This window comes from Capricornis sumatraensis, chromosome 23, assembly GCF_032405125.1.
Source record: "Capricornis sumatraensis isolate serow.1 chromosome 23, serow.2, whole genome shotgun sequence".
In the NCBI taxonomy this organism is placed as follows: Eukaryota; Metazoa; Chordata; class Mammalia; order Artiodactyla; family Bovidae; genus Capricornis; species Capricornis sumatraensis.
In genome coordinates, this window is record NC_091091.1 from 2,390,807 (window position 1) to 2,404,669 (window position 13,863).

Below are 13,863 nucleotides of genomic sequence, written 5' to 3' on the forward strand. Positions count from 1 at the left end.
CTTGTTTGCAGAATTTTCCCTTTCATCACTTTAAGTATATCCTGCTATTCCCTTCTGGTTGCAGAGTTTCTTTTGAAATACCAGCTGATAGCCTTATTGGTATCCCCTTGTATTTTTTTTTTTTTTTTACGCTTTTCCCTTGATGCTTTTAATATTTGTTCTCTGTGTTTAGTTTTTGTTAATTTAATTAATATGTGTCTTAGTGTGTTTCTCCTTGGGTTTATCCTGTATGGGACTCTCTGTGTTTCCTGGACCTGAGCCACTATTTCCCTCCCATTTTAGGGACATGTTCTATTATAATCTCCTCAAATATTTTCTTATGACATTTGCTTTTGTCTTCTTCTGGGACACCTATGATTCAAATGTTACACCATTTACTGTTGTCCCAGAGGTCTCTGAGTCTGTCCTCATTTCTGCTTATGTTTTTTTCCCTTTATTCTGCTCTGCTTCAGTTTCTACCATTGTATAGAAGATACCATTGTATCTTCCAGCTTATTTATCCATTCTTCTGATTCAGTTATTCTACTGCTGGTTCCCTCTAGTGTATTTTTAATCTCATTTAGTGTGTTGTTCTTTGCTGATTGTTTAGTCTTTAATTCTTCTGTGTCCTTATTAAACATTTCTTGCATCATCTTGATCTGTGCCTCTGGCCTATTTATCTGTGCCTCCATTTTGTTTTGAAGATTTTGAATGATCTTTACTATCATTACTCTGAATTCTCTTTCAGGTAGACTACCTATTTCCTCCTCATTGTTTGGTCTTGTGGTTTTTTTTTTTTTTTTACCATATTCCTTTATTTGCTGCATATTTCTTGTCTTTTCATTTTGTTTAATTTACTATATTTGGAACCTCCTTTCTGCAGGCTGGAAGGTCATCAGTTCAGTTCAGTTTAGTCACTTAGTCAACTGTGTCCGACTCTTTGTGATCCCTTGGACTGCAGCATGCCAGGCTTCCCTGTCCATCACCAACTCCCAGAGCTTGCTCGAACTAATGCCCGTCGAGTCAGTGATGCCATCCAACCATCTCATCCTCTGTCATCCCCTTCTCCTCCTGCATTCAATCTTCCCCAGCATCAGGGTCTTTTCCAATGAGTCAGTTCTTCACATCAAGTGGCCAAAGTATTGGAGCTTCAGCTTCAGCACCAGTCCTATGGAACTAGGATACGATACTCCTATCAGAACTATGTAGCTATTGAAGGTCCTAAGTAAGTAAGGTAAAGTTGCTCAGTCGTGTCTGACTCTTTGTGACCCCATGGACTGTAGCCTACCAGGCTCCTCCATCCATGGGATTCTCGAGGCAAGAGTACTGGAGTGGGTTGCCATTTCCTTCTCCAGGGAATCTTCCCAACCCAGGGATTGAACCTGGGTCTCCCGCATTCCAGGCAGACGCTTTAACCTCTGAGCCACCAGGGAAGCCCACTGAAGGTCCTAGCTCCTCTTAATTGTGAAGTCTGTGGTGCAGTTGAACTAGCGCCTTTTAAAGGTTTCCTGGTTGGGGAAGGGAGTGGGCTTGTGCCTGTGTTTTGGTGGATGGAGCTGAATCTAGTCACTGTGTAGGGCAGTGCTGTGTCGTGTAATGTGTTTTGGGGTATCTGTGGGTTTGGTATGACTTTTGGCAGTCTGCCTACCAATGTGGAGGTTTGTGCTCCTGCTTTGCTGAAGGATTGGCATGGGGTGTCCTGCACTGGAGCTTACTGGCTCTTGGCTGGAGCTTGGTCTCATCTATTACATGGTCCTGGAGTTGAGTCTCCTACCTCTGGGATTCAGGCCCAGCCTCTTAGAGTAATATCAAGACTTCTCAGGCAATACAGCACAGAAGAGAAAACTCCCATATTAATGGTGAAACAACTCAACAGCCAAGAACACCTAGAGAGATTCACAGGCTTATATAGAGAACAGAAGAAGAAAAGGAGAAGAAGGGATGAGAAGGTGACTAGGAAGAGTGAAAAGAGAAGAGAGCAATCAAGGCAATAATCAAACCCTTAAGTGAAAAATTTGACTCTCAAAGGTACAAAATTGAATACAAAAGATTGAAAATAAAAAATAAGAAACCTAGAAAAAACAGACTCTCAAAAATACAAAAAAAAAAAAAACATTGAATAGAAAATATATAGAATTTATTTTTAAAATAATGTATTTTAAAGATAAAAGTAAGTTATAAAAATAAAATTAAAGAAATAATAAAGAACCCTATTAGATAATATGAGAAAAAAAGGGAGGACAGTATTTTAAAAATAAAAAAATATGGGTGGGGAGTATATATAGAGTGGTAGTGAGAGGGACGTCTGAGTGATTCCTCTGTTTTCCTGCTCCAGTATTATTGCCTATTCAGAAAGTCTTCCAATATATCTAGGAAGATCTCTGGACCTGTTATGGGCAGTGTGGAGTCAGTTCAGACTCAGTTCTTCCCTTGCTCCAGCTTGTAATTTCTCTTAAAGTCTACATTTGACTCTAAAGTGCATAGCCTCAGATTAATTGTGGGAATTTAAACTGCTGCACTTGTCACTGTTCTTTCTTTTGCTCATGCTTTTGCTTTGATTTTTGCCCCAACTCTCCTTGAAAGTCTCTTTCCAGTGTCTGATCTCTGCCCTGACATAGGAGATAAAAGTGGCTTCTTCTTCGGGCTCACTTGCTCAGTTGCCCTGTAGAGAGGGAGGAATACTGAAAATACCCTGGAGTGTGTGGGGAGTGCTTGCTGTGGCTGGGCCACATGGAGGTTCACCTCAGCCTGAGGTGAGTTATGTGTTTCCAAAGAGGAGTTGGACCCAGACTGTGACACTTTTGACAGTGCTAAGCCGCTAAAAATCCCAGGAAGACATAGGTAGCAATCCATGGATTTTCATAGCTTGGCAGTAGTCACCATCTCTTGAGCTGACTGTACTGGCACCTTGCCTTCTGCTGCTGACAATCATGTGCCTGCTTCCCAGACTGTCTCTGGGGCCACAGACCATAGCCAGCTTGCCCCGTTTTGGTAGTCACTAGAGTATGGTCCTTCGTTCTGTGGGCATAAGCAGACTTAGAGTACTGTGCTAGGGCCTTCCCATGGAATGTTCTTTTGTTTCTCTGGTGGCCCAATGGATTTTCCTGGTTTTTTTTTTTTTCCATATTATCTTCATAGCAGTTAGCCCCAGTCCTCTCCCTGAGGACCAGCCCCTGAAGCCTAAGCCTCCACACCCAGCCCCCACTCGCTGCAGGTGAATGTGAGTATGTGAGCCAATTTCTTAGCTGGAAATTGCTGTTTGGCGCAATCTCTGTAGTGAATTTTCTCTGCTTTGCCTCGTGCTTTCCTCTGAGGATCCAAAGTTCCCTGCTGATCCCACCTGTGAGGGGGTTTCTTATTGTTTAGAAATTCTCCTACTTTGTGACTTCCTCGCTGGGACAAGGGTCCCCATTCTGAAATCCTTTGTCTCCCCTTTTGTCTTTATCTTTTGTTCTACTTCATTCCGAGGAGATTGGTTTGCCCTTCTGGACTTCTGGGGTCCTCTGACAGTGTTCAGAAGATATCATGTGGGAATTGTTCCACATACAGATGATTTTTGGTATATTTGTGGGGGAGAAGGTGGTGTCATCTTATTCCTCCACCATTCTGAAGCCATCTCCCTCCATTGTATACTCTTGCCTCCGTTGTCAAAGATAAGCTACCCATAGGTGAGTGAGTTTATCTCTGGACTTTCTGCCTTATTCCATTGGTCTATATTCCTGCTTTTTTTTCTTTTACCAGCACCCATACTGCCTTGATAACTTTAGCTTTGTAGTATATTCTGAAGTCAGAAAGATTTATTCTTTCAGCTCCATTTTTCTTTCTCAAGATTGCTTTGGCTATTCAGGGTCTTTTGTGTTTCCATACACAATGTGAAAATTTTTCTTCTTGTTCTCTGAAAAATGCCATTGGTAATTTGATAGGGGTTATTAATGTGAAGAACTGACTCATTTGAAAAGACCCTGATGCTGGAAAAGATTGAGGGTGGGAAAAGAAGGGTATGGCAGAGGATGAGATCATTGGATGGCATCACCCACTCAATGGACATGAATTTGAGTAGGCTCTGGGAGTTGGTGATGGACAGGGAAGCCTGGTATGCTGCAGTCCATGGGGTTGCAAAGAGTTGGACACAACTGAGCTACTGGACTGAAATGAACTGAACTGATGTTCCTACTGGCATTTTCCAAATTGTTTGTAGTTTGATTTTGTAGATATTTTTCTTCTCTTGTATATCATGACTATATAAGTCAATTTAACATTTGTTGTAATGCTGGTTTGGTGGTAGTAAATCCTTAACTTTTGCTTATTTGAAAAGCTTTTGATTTCTCCATCAATTTTGAATGAGGTCCTTAGTCAGGTAGAGTAATCTTGGTTGTAGATTTTTACCTTTCAGTACTTTAAATATATCCTGCTATTCCCTTCTGGCCTGCAGAGTTTCTGCTGAAAGATCAGCTTTTAAACGCAAGGCCTTTCCCTTGTATGCTACGTGTTGCTTTTCCCTTGCTTCTTTTAATATTCTTTCTTTGTGTTTAATCTTTGTTAACTTGATTAGTAGGAGTCTTGGTGTGTTTCTCCTTGGGTTTATCCTGTATGGGACTCTTTGCACCTCTTGGACTTGATTGACTATTTCCTTTTCCATGTTGGGGAAATTTTCAGCTATAATCTCTTCAAAATTTTTCTCATACCCTTGCTTTTTTCTCTTCTGGGACTCCTATAATTCGAATGTTGGTGCATTTGATGTTGTCCCCAAGGTCTCTGAGATTGTCTTCAGTTCTTTTCATTCTTTTTACTTTATTCTCCTCTTCAGAAGTTATTTCCACTGACTCCTTCTTTTATGTTCCAGGTCACCGATTCATTCTTCTACTTCAGGTATTCTGCTATTGATTCTTTGTAGAGTATCCTTAATTTCAGTAATTGTATTGTATTTGTTCTTTAATTGCCCTAGGTGTTTCTTAATTGATTCTTGCATTTTCTCCATTCTGCTTTCAATGTTTTGATCATCTTTATTATCATTATTCTGAATTCTTTTTCAGGTAGTTTTCCTATTTCCTCTTCATTTATTTGGACTTCTATGTTTCTAGTTTGTTCCTTTATTTGTGCAGTATTTCTCTACCTTTTCATTATATTTTTAAACTTACTGTGTTTGAGGTCTCCTTTATCCAGGCCTCAAGGTTGAATTCTTTGTTCCTTTTGATTTCTGCCCTGCTAAGGTTGGTGCAGTTGTTTGTGTAAGCTTAGTATGGGGTGAGATTTATGCTGAGTTTTGTTTGTTTGCTTGTTTATCCTCTGATGGGCAAGGCTGAATATGGTGGTAATCCTGTCTGTCGATGATTCAGTTACATTGCTGTTTTGTTTGTTGTTGTTTGGATGAGGTGTCCTGCATAGGGTGCTCCTGGTGGTTGGGGAATGCCAGGTCTTGTATTCAAGTGGTTTCCTCTGTGGGAGTTCTCACTATTTGATACTTCCCCCTACGGTTAGATCTCTGGTAGTCTAGGGTCTTGGAGTCAGTGATCCCACTTCAAACGCTCAGGACTTGATCTCTGGTCAGGAATGAGGATTCCACAAGTGGTCTGTTATGATATTAAGTGAGATTAAAACAAATACCCATAAACGAGAAACCAAAGATGAACCCCAGACGAATGACAGTTACAAAATCAGACAACTTATAATTAAAATAATGGAATATACACATATACATAACTATCCATAAGCAAAATCAAAACTGTCCAATAAAGTACAAGCGATTGACCCAGAGAACAAAGGAAGCCAAAAATTATATCTACCAGTTATGAACAAAACTAACTGAAGCACAAGCTGGAAAGCAAAACTAAAGCAAGGTGCCAAGTGGCACCTTTTTCAGGTAGTTTCAAGTGGGTACCAAGTGCCAATAGCACCGTTGCCAAGTGCCAATGAAAACAAAACTAGCAAATATGTTGAGAAGAAAGGAGAGAAAGGAAAGAAAGAATAGATATGCAAAGCTACAGAGAGGTAGATAAAGAAGATTTATATACATTAAAGATTAACTGCAAGGGGAGAACAGTAGGAAAAACAAAGAAAGGAATAAATGTAGAAAAATAATAATAGGTCTATAAAAATTATAATTAAAAAGAAAAAAGAGAAAAGAAAAAAGGTTAGGGGAGTGAAAAAAAAAAAAAAAGGAGAACTCCACAGAACTGCAAAAGCCCCACATAGAGGAAAGTTTTATAGCGACAATAAAAAGTGTGATTGAGGAAAAAAAAAAAAAAAAAACTCAAAAGCTTAATTAGACTTCATAGTGGCAATAAAACCGACAACTGCAACAGAGGGAGTAAAAAAAGAGAAAAGAAAATAAGAATCCAAGAAACTACAGAACAAGTCAAAACAAGAATAAAATAAATGTTTTTCTTGAGTCACTGTTGTCAGGATCCTTCTCTCGCTGGGAGTCACAGTCCACGTCATCTCCCTAGGATGCCCTCCAACACCGTACTGATATTTGGACCTACTGTTGGGTCGGCTTGGATTCTAATCTGGTCCTACTCCTGTGTATTCTTGCCTCCAGTGTCCATAGCTATCAGAACTAGTGCATGTGCTCTTGTGGGAGCGCTCAATGTCCTTTTATATATTCTGTAGACACAGAGTCTGCCTAGTTGATTGTGCAGGCTAAATCTGCAGCTTGTACAGCTGGTGGCAAGGTTTTGGGTTTTCTTCCTTTGCTGCACTACCCCTGAGTTTCGATTGTGGTTTTATTTCTACCTCTGCATGTGGGCTGTCCACTGGGGTTTGCTCCTGAGGCTGCCGTGGAGCACTTGGGCCTGCCCCAGTGAGGGCCAGGTTCAGAGGTGGTGCAGCTCCTTGTGTCACAGAGGTTCTGGCAGCACCAGGTACTCAAGGGAATGGGCCATGAAGGGAGTAGGAAATATAGTGCTCTAGAAGGGTATGGCAGCCAGTATTTGCCAACATACGCCAGTATTCTTGCCTGGAGAACCTCCCTGATAGAGATGCCTGGCAGGCCGCAGTCCACAGAGTCACAAAGAGTTGGACATGACCAAAGCAACCCCACAGCAACATTTTTTTGCCTGTGGCAGCTCTGCCCCTGTGAGGGTTGAGTGTGAAGATGGTGTAGCTGCTTGGGTCATGAGGACCCTGGAGGTACTGAAAGGTTGTTGTTGAATCACTCAAAGACACCAGGATTCTTGGCCCCCGGAGGAGAAGAATTCAATCCGGGGCCAGAGACGAGGCTTGATCACTCAGAGATTTTGTGTAATAAAGTTTTATTAAAGCATAAAGGAGATAGAGAAAGCTTCTGACATAGGCATCAGAAGGGGGCAGAAAGAGTACCCCCCTGCTAGTCTTCAGCTGGATGTTATATAGTCACTAGCAGTCTGTTAATGAAAGAAAAGAATGTCTTAAAACTCAGAATGGCACCAGGCCCCTCACCCATAAGATGCATTTTGGGATAATCTTGGCACCAAATGGTTCATCCTGGGCCATAAAATGATTAACTCGAATCTTGAAGGAGGGCAGAGCACCATGCAAATAGTTCCATTTACATAGATTAGAGGAACAGTATCTGAGTATAACATCCTGGTTTGTCAAGTAGGTTCTGAGCCAAGAGGCGGAACCAACTTGAAAACAGTTTGGGGTAAATGCATAGTACATTCAGAGAAGGCAATGGCACCCCACTCCAATACTCCTGCCTGGAAAATCCCATGGACGGAGAAGCCTGGAAGGCTGCAGTCCATGGGGTCGCTGAGGGTCGGACACGACTGAGCAACTTCACTTTCACTTTTCACTTTCACGCATTGGAGAAGGAAATGGCAACCCACTCCAGTGTTCCTGCCTGGAGAATCCCAGGGACGGGGGAGCCTGGTGGGCTGCTGTCTATGGGGTTACACAGAGTTGGACACGACTGAAGTGACTTAGCAGCAGCAGCATAGTACATTCGCATAGCTTAAGACAAACATTTCCATAAGAAAAGGGCATTGGTTATCTTTAGGTTTGAGAATAGTTAACTTCAGGTGAAACCAGGTGTCATTATGCCAACACAGTATTTTACGAGAAACCTCCTTTTAAATTTGTATAGAGAAGGAAAAAATATCGCTAGTATGTTTCCGGCTGCCGCTTAAGAGAGATAAAAATGTCTGACACTTGCAGGCTATTTCCTCCGTTTGGAGACCCCTGACCTTCCTGCCTGTTACCCTCTCAGTACCAAGCATGCAGGGACACAGACCGCCTCAGCCACAGGAGTTATGGCCCTATCACAGTCTTTTTTTCTGAGCCTCTGGTCACTGGCGATCAGAAGGCCTCTTTGGCTAGTCTTTCTCCACAGCTCCGCCTGTGCAGGCACTTCGAGGGCTCTCTTGCCTGGGGTCCTTCTCTGCTGTTCATCATGTCAGGCACATAGAGGGGCCCCTCTGGCTGACTTCCTACTCTGTAGATCAGTGCCTCAGGTACCTAAAGGGGCTCCCTGGGTGGGGTCCTACTCTGTAGTTCAGTGTGTCAGGTGTTTGATGGGCCAGTCTCTCTATCGTTCAGCCACCGGGTGCTGGCATGTGGGAAGAGAGAGGTTATGGTGATGGCTCCACCCCATACACGTGATTCAGCAGTATCACCTTGCTTCCATGGCTGCCTGGCTTTCCTCCACAGGCATTTCCCACCACAATCTCTTTCCTCATGTCCCGTTGGTCTGGCTCTCTGCAGTCAATAGCATCCCTCACCCTGGGATTGTTCCACAATCCCTAAGCTCCAGCTCCCAGCCACTGCACCTTCTAGGGGACCTGCATCCCTGTCCAGGCTATGTATAATTGTGGCAAGGTCTGTCTAATTCTCATTCCATTTAGGCTGCCACAGATTAGCTGTTTTAGCCTTAAATGTTTCTCCTCTGACTCAGACAATTGCCCCAGTGTAGGGATCTGACCCCCTCCTTCAGTCCCCCAATCCTCTGAGGGCAGGTCCAGTTCTAGCAACGCTCCTGTTTTTCCCCCTAGTCCCTTCATCCTACCGAGTTTTGCTTGGTTCTGTATATTCTTTCCCGCTGATCAGGTACTCCTGTTCGCTCTCAGCTGGTGTTCTTCCTGCATGCACTTTTGTGTCTGAACGCGCATTCCTGATGTATCCGTGGAGAGAGATGTACTCCATGTCCACCTACTCCTCCGCCATCTTGTTCTCTTGTTGGAATATTTTTGATTACAATTTTGATTTCCTTGCTTGTGATTGGTCTGTTCAGATTATGTATTTATTCCTGGTTCATTTTTGGAATGTTATACTTTTCCAAGAATTTGTCCATTTCTTCCAAGTTGTCCATTTTACTGGCATATAGTTGCTCATAGTTGTCTCTTATGATCTTTTGTATTTCTGTGTTGTCTGTTGTGATTCTTCCATTTTCATTTCTAATTTTATTGATCTGATTCTTCTCCTTTTTTTCCTTGATGAGTCAGGCTAATGGTTTGTCTATTTTATTTCTATTCTCAAAGAAGCAGCTTTTAGTTTTGTAGATCTTTGCTATAGTCTCCTTTGTTTCTTTTTCACTTATTTCTGCACTGATTTTTATGATTTCTTTCCTTCTACTAACTTTGAGGTTTTTCTGTTCTTCCTTCTCTAGTGGCTTTAAGTGTAAAGTTAGGTTGGTCATTTAATGTTTCTCTTATTTCTTGAGGTAGGCTTGTATTGCTATAAAGCTCTCTCTTAGCATTGCTCTTACTGAATCCCATTGGTTTTGGGTTATTTTGTTTTCATTTTCACTTGTTTCTATGCATATTTTGATTTCTTCTGTGATCTGTTGGTTGTTCAGAAGCATGTTGCTTAGTCTCCAAATGTATGTGTTTTTTACAGTTTTCCCCCTGTAGTTGATATCTAATCTTACTGCATTGTGATTAGAAAAGATGCTTGAAATGATTTAATTTTTTTTTTTAATTTACTAGGGCTAGATTTAATGTTCTGTGTGCATTTGAGAAAAAGGTGCAACCCATTGTTTTTGGCTGAAATGCCCTATAGATATTAATTAGGTCTAACTGGTCCACTGTACTAATTAAAGCTTGTGTTTCTTTGCTAATTTTCTGTTCGGTTGATCTATCCATTGGTGTGAGTGTGGTATTGAAGTCCCCCACTATTATTGTTACTGTTAATTTCCCCTTTCGTACTTGTTAGCATTTGCATTACATATTGGGCTTCCCTTGTAGCTCAGCTGGTAAAGAATCTGCCTGCAATGAAGGAGACGTGGGTTCAGTCCTTGGGTTGGGAAGATCCCCTGGAGAAGGGAAAGGCTACCCATTTCAGTGCTCTGGCCTAGAGAATTACATTGACTATATAGTCCATGGGGTCACAAAGAGTCAGGCATGACTGAGCCACTTTCATTTCACTACATATTGAGGCGCTCCTATGTTGGGTGCATATATGTTGTTAATTGTTGCATCTTCTTTGATTGTTTCCTTGATTATTATGTGGTGTCCTACTTTGGCTCTTGTCATGGTCATTTCAAAGTCTATTTTATCTGATATGAATATTGTATTCCTGCTTTCTTTTTGTCTCTATTTACATGAAATATCCTTTCTTTGCCCCTCCCTTTCAGTTTGTATGTGTCCCTAGGTTTAAGGTGGGTCACTTGTAGAGAGCATATAGAGGGGTCTTTTTTTGTATCCATTTGGTCAGAATTTGTCTTTTGGTTGGAGCATTTAACCCATTTACACTTAAGGTAATTATTGATAAATATGAGAGTCCCTTGGACTGCAAGGAGATCCAACCAGTCCATTCTAAAGGAGATCAGTCCTGGGTGTTCTTTGGAAGGAATGATGTGAAAGCTGAAACTCCAGTACTTTGGCCATCTCATGTGAAGAGCTGACTCACTGGAAAAGACTCTGATGCTGGGAGGGATTTGGGACAGGAGGAAAAGGGGACGACAGAGGATGAGATGGCTGGATGGCATCACTGACTCGATGGACGTGAGTTTGAGTGAACTCCAGGAGTTGGTGATGGACAGGGAGGCCTGGCGTGCTGCAATTCATGGGGTCTCAAAGAATTGGACACGACTGAGCAACTGAACTGAACTGAACTGAACTGAATGAACCCATTACCATTTAGTCTGTTGCTTTGGATTCATTTTTATAACCCTTTTCTGTGTTTCCTGTCTAGAGAAGATCCTTTAGCATTTGTTGAAGAGCTGGTTTGGTAGTGCTGAATTCTCTCAGCTTTTGCTTGTCTGTAAAGCTTTTGATTTCTCCTTCATATCTGGATGAGATCCTTGCTAGTTATAGTAATCTTGGTTTTAGGTTTTTCTCTTTCATCACTTCATGTATGTCTTGCTATTCCCTTCTGGCTTGAAGAATTTCTATTGAAAGATCAGCTGTTATCCTTATGAGGATCCCCTTGTGTATTGTTTGTTGCTTTCCCCTTGTTGCTTTTAATAATTGCCCTTTGTGTTTAATTTTTGTTAGATAGATTAATATGTGTCTTGGGGTGTGTCACCTTGGGTTTATCCTGTTTGGGACTCTCTCGGTTTATTGGACTTGGGTGGCTATTTCCTTCCCCATTTTAGGGAAGTTTTTGATAATTATCTCCTCCAGTATTTTCTTATGCCCTTTCTTTTTGTCTTCTTTTTCTGGGACACCTATGTTTCAAATGTTGGGGAGTTTAAAATTGTCCCAGAGGTATGTGAGATTGTCTTCATTTTTTTTTTTTTTTTACTATTTTTTTCTTCTCTGCTTCATTTCCACCATTCTATCTTCCACCTCACTTATCCTCTCTTTTGCCTCAGTTATTCTACTGTTGGCTCTCTCCAGAGTGTTTTTAATCTCAGTTATTTCATTGTTCATTATTGATTGACTCTTCTTTACTTCTTCTAGGTCCTTGAATCTTCTCAATCCTTCTTTTAGGTCCATTTCTTGCATCTTCTCAATCATGGTCTCTAGTCTATTTATCTGTAACTCCATTTTATTTTCAGGACTTTGGGTCATCTTTACTATCATTATTCTGAATTATTTTTCAAGTGGACTCCCTATCTCCTCCTATTTTGTTTGGTTTGGTGGGTTTGAACCATGAACTTCCAGATGTTCAAGCTGGTTTTAGAAAAGACAGAGGAACCAGAGATCAAACTGCTAACATTCGCTGGATCATGGAAAAAGCAAGAGAGTTCCAGAAAAACATCTATTTCTGCTTTATTGACTATGCCAAAACCTTTGGCTGTGTGGATCACAATAAACTGTGGAAAATTCTGAAAGAGGCGGGAATACCAGGCCACCTGACCTGCCTCTTGAGAAACCTGTATGCAGGTCAGGACGCAACAGTTAGAACTGGACATGGAACAATAGACTGGTTCCAAATAGGAAAAGGAGTACATCAAGGCTGTATATTGTCACTCTGTTTATTTAACTTACATGCAGAGTACATCATGGCAACCCACTCCAGTACTCTTGCCTGGAAAATCCTGTGGACAGAGGAGCCTGGTAGACTGCAGTCCATGGGATTGCTAAGAGTCAGACACGACTGAGCGACTTCACTTTCACTTTTCACTTTCCTGCATTGGAAAAGGAAATGGCAACTCACTCCAGTGTTCTTGCCTGGAGAATCCCAGGGATGGTGGAGCCTGGTGGGCTGCCATCTATAGCATCGCACAGAGTTGGACACAACTGAAGCAACTTAGCAGCAGAGTACATGATGAGAAATGCTGGGCTGGATGAAGCACAAGCTGGAATCAAGTCTTCTGGGAGAAATATCAATAACTTCAGATATGCAGATGACACCATCCTTATGGCACAAAGTGCAGAACTAAAGAGCCTATTGATGAAAGTAAAAGAGGAGAGTGAAAGAGTAGGCTTAAAGCTCAACATTCAGAAAACTAAGATCATGGCATCTGGTCCCATCACTTCATGGCAAATAGATGGGGAAACAGTGGCTGACTTTATTTTGGGGGGTTCCAAAATCACTGTAGACGGTGATTGCAGCCATGAAATTAAAAGACGCTTACTCCTTGGAAGGAAAGTTATGACCAACCTGGACAGCATATTAAAAAGCAGAGACATTACTTTGTCAACAAAGGTCTGTCTAGTCAAGGCTATGGTTTTTCCAGTAGTCATATATGGATATGAGAATTTGACTATAAAGAAAGCTGATCACCGAAGAATTGATGCTTTTGAACTGTGGTGTTGGAGAAGACTCTTGAGAGTCCCTTGGATTGCAAGGAGATCCAACCAGTCTATCTTAAAGGGAAATCAGTCCTGGGTGTTCATTGGAAGGATTGATGTTGAAGCTGAAACTCCAATATTTTGGCCACCTGATGTGAAGAGCTGACTCATTTGAAAAGACTCTGATGTTGGGAAAGATTGAAGGCAGGAGGAGAAGGGGATGACAGAGGTTGAGATGGTTAGATGGCATCACCTACTCAATGGACATGAGTTTGGGTAAACTCCAGGACTTAGTGATGGACAGGGAGGCCCGGTGTGCTGTGGTTCATGGGGTTGCAAAGAGTTGGACACGACTGAGTGACTGAACAGAACTGAACTGAACTATCATGTTCCTTCAGCTGCTGGATATTTCTCTGCCTTTTCATTTTGATTAGATTGCTGTGTTTGGGGTGTCCTTTCTACAGGCTAGAAGGTTGTGGTTCCTCTTAATTGTGGACTCTGCCTCTTATGGTTGGGGTTGAACCAGTGGCTTCTCAAGGTTTCCTTGGGGGAACTTGTGTCTGTGTTCTTGTGGGTGGAGCTGGATGTCTTCTCCCTGGAGTGCAGTGAAGTATCCAGTAGTGACTTTCAGTTGTATACGGGTTTGGTATGGCTTTAGGCAGCCCATCTTTTAATATTCAGGGTTGTGTTCCTGTTTTACTGGAGAATTAGCATGGTGTGTCTTTCATTGGAACTTGCTGTCTCTTGGGAGGAGCTTGGTTTCAGTGTAGGTATGGGGACTTTTGGGTGG

The 13,863-nt window shown here is 41.9% G+C and overlaps 1 non-coding gene across 1 annotated transcript; it reads right to left on the bottom strand.

The window, feature by feature from the left end:
- Positions 1-1,340: 1,340 nt before the first annotated feature.
- On the bottom strand, positions 1,341-1,412 carry TRNAS-GGA (transfer RNA serine (anticodon GGA)). Its single transcript has one exon. It is a non-coding gene; the product is annotated as a tRNA-Ser (tRNA).
- Positions 1,413-13,863: the final 12,451 nt, after the last annotated feature.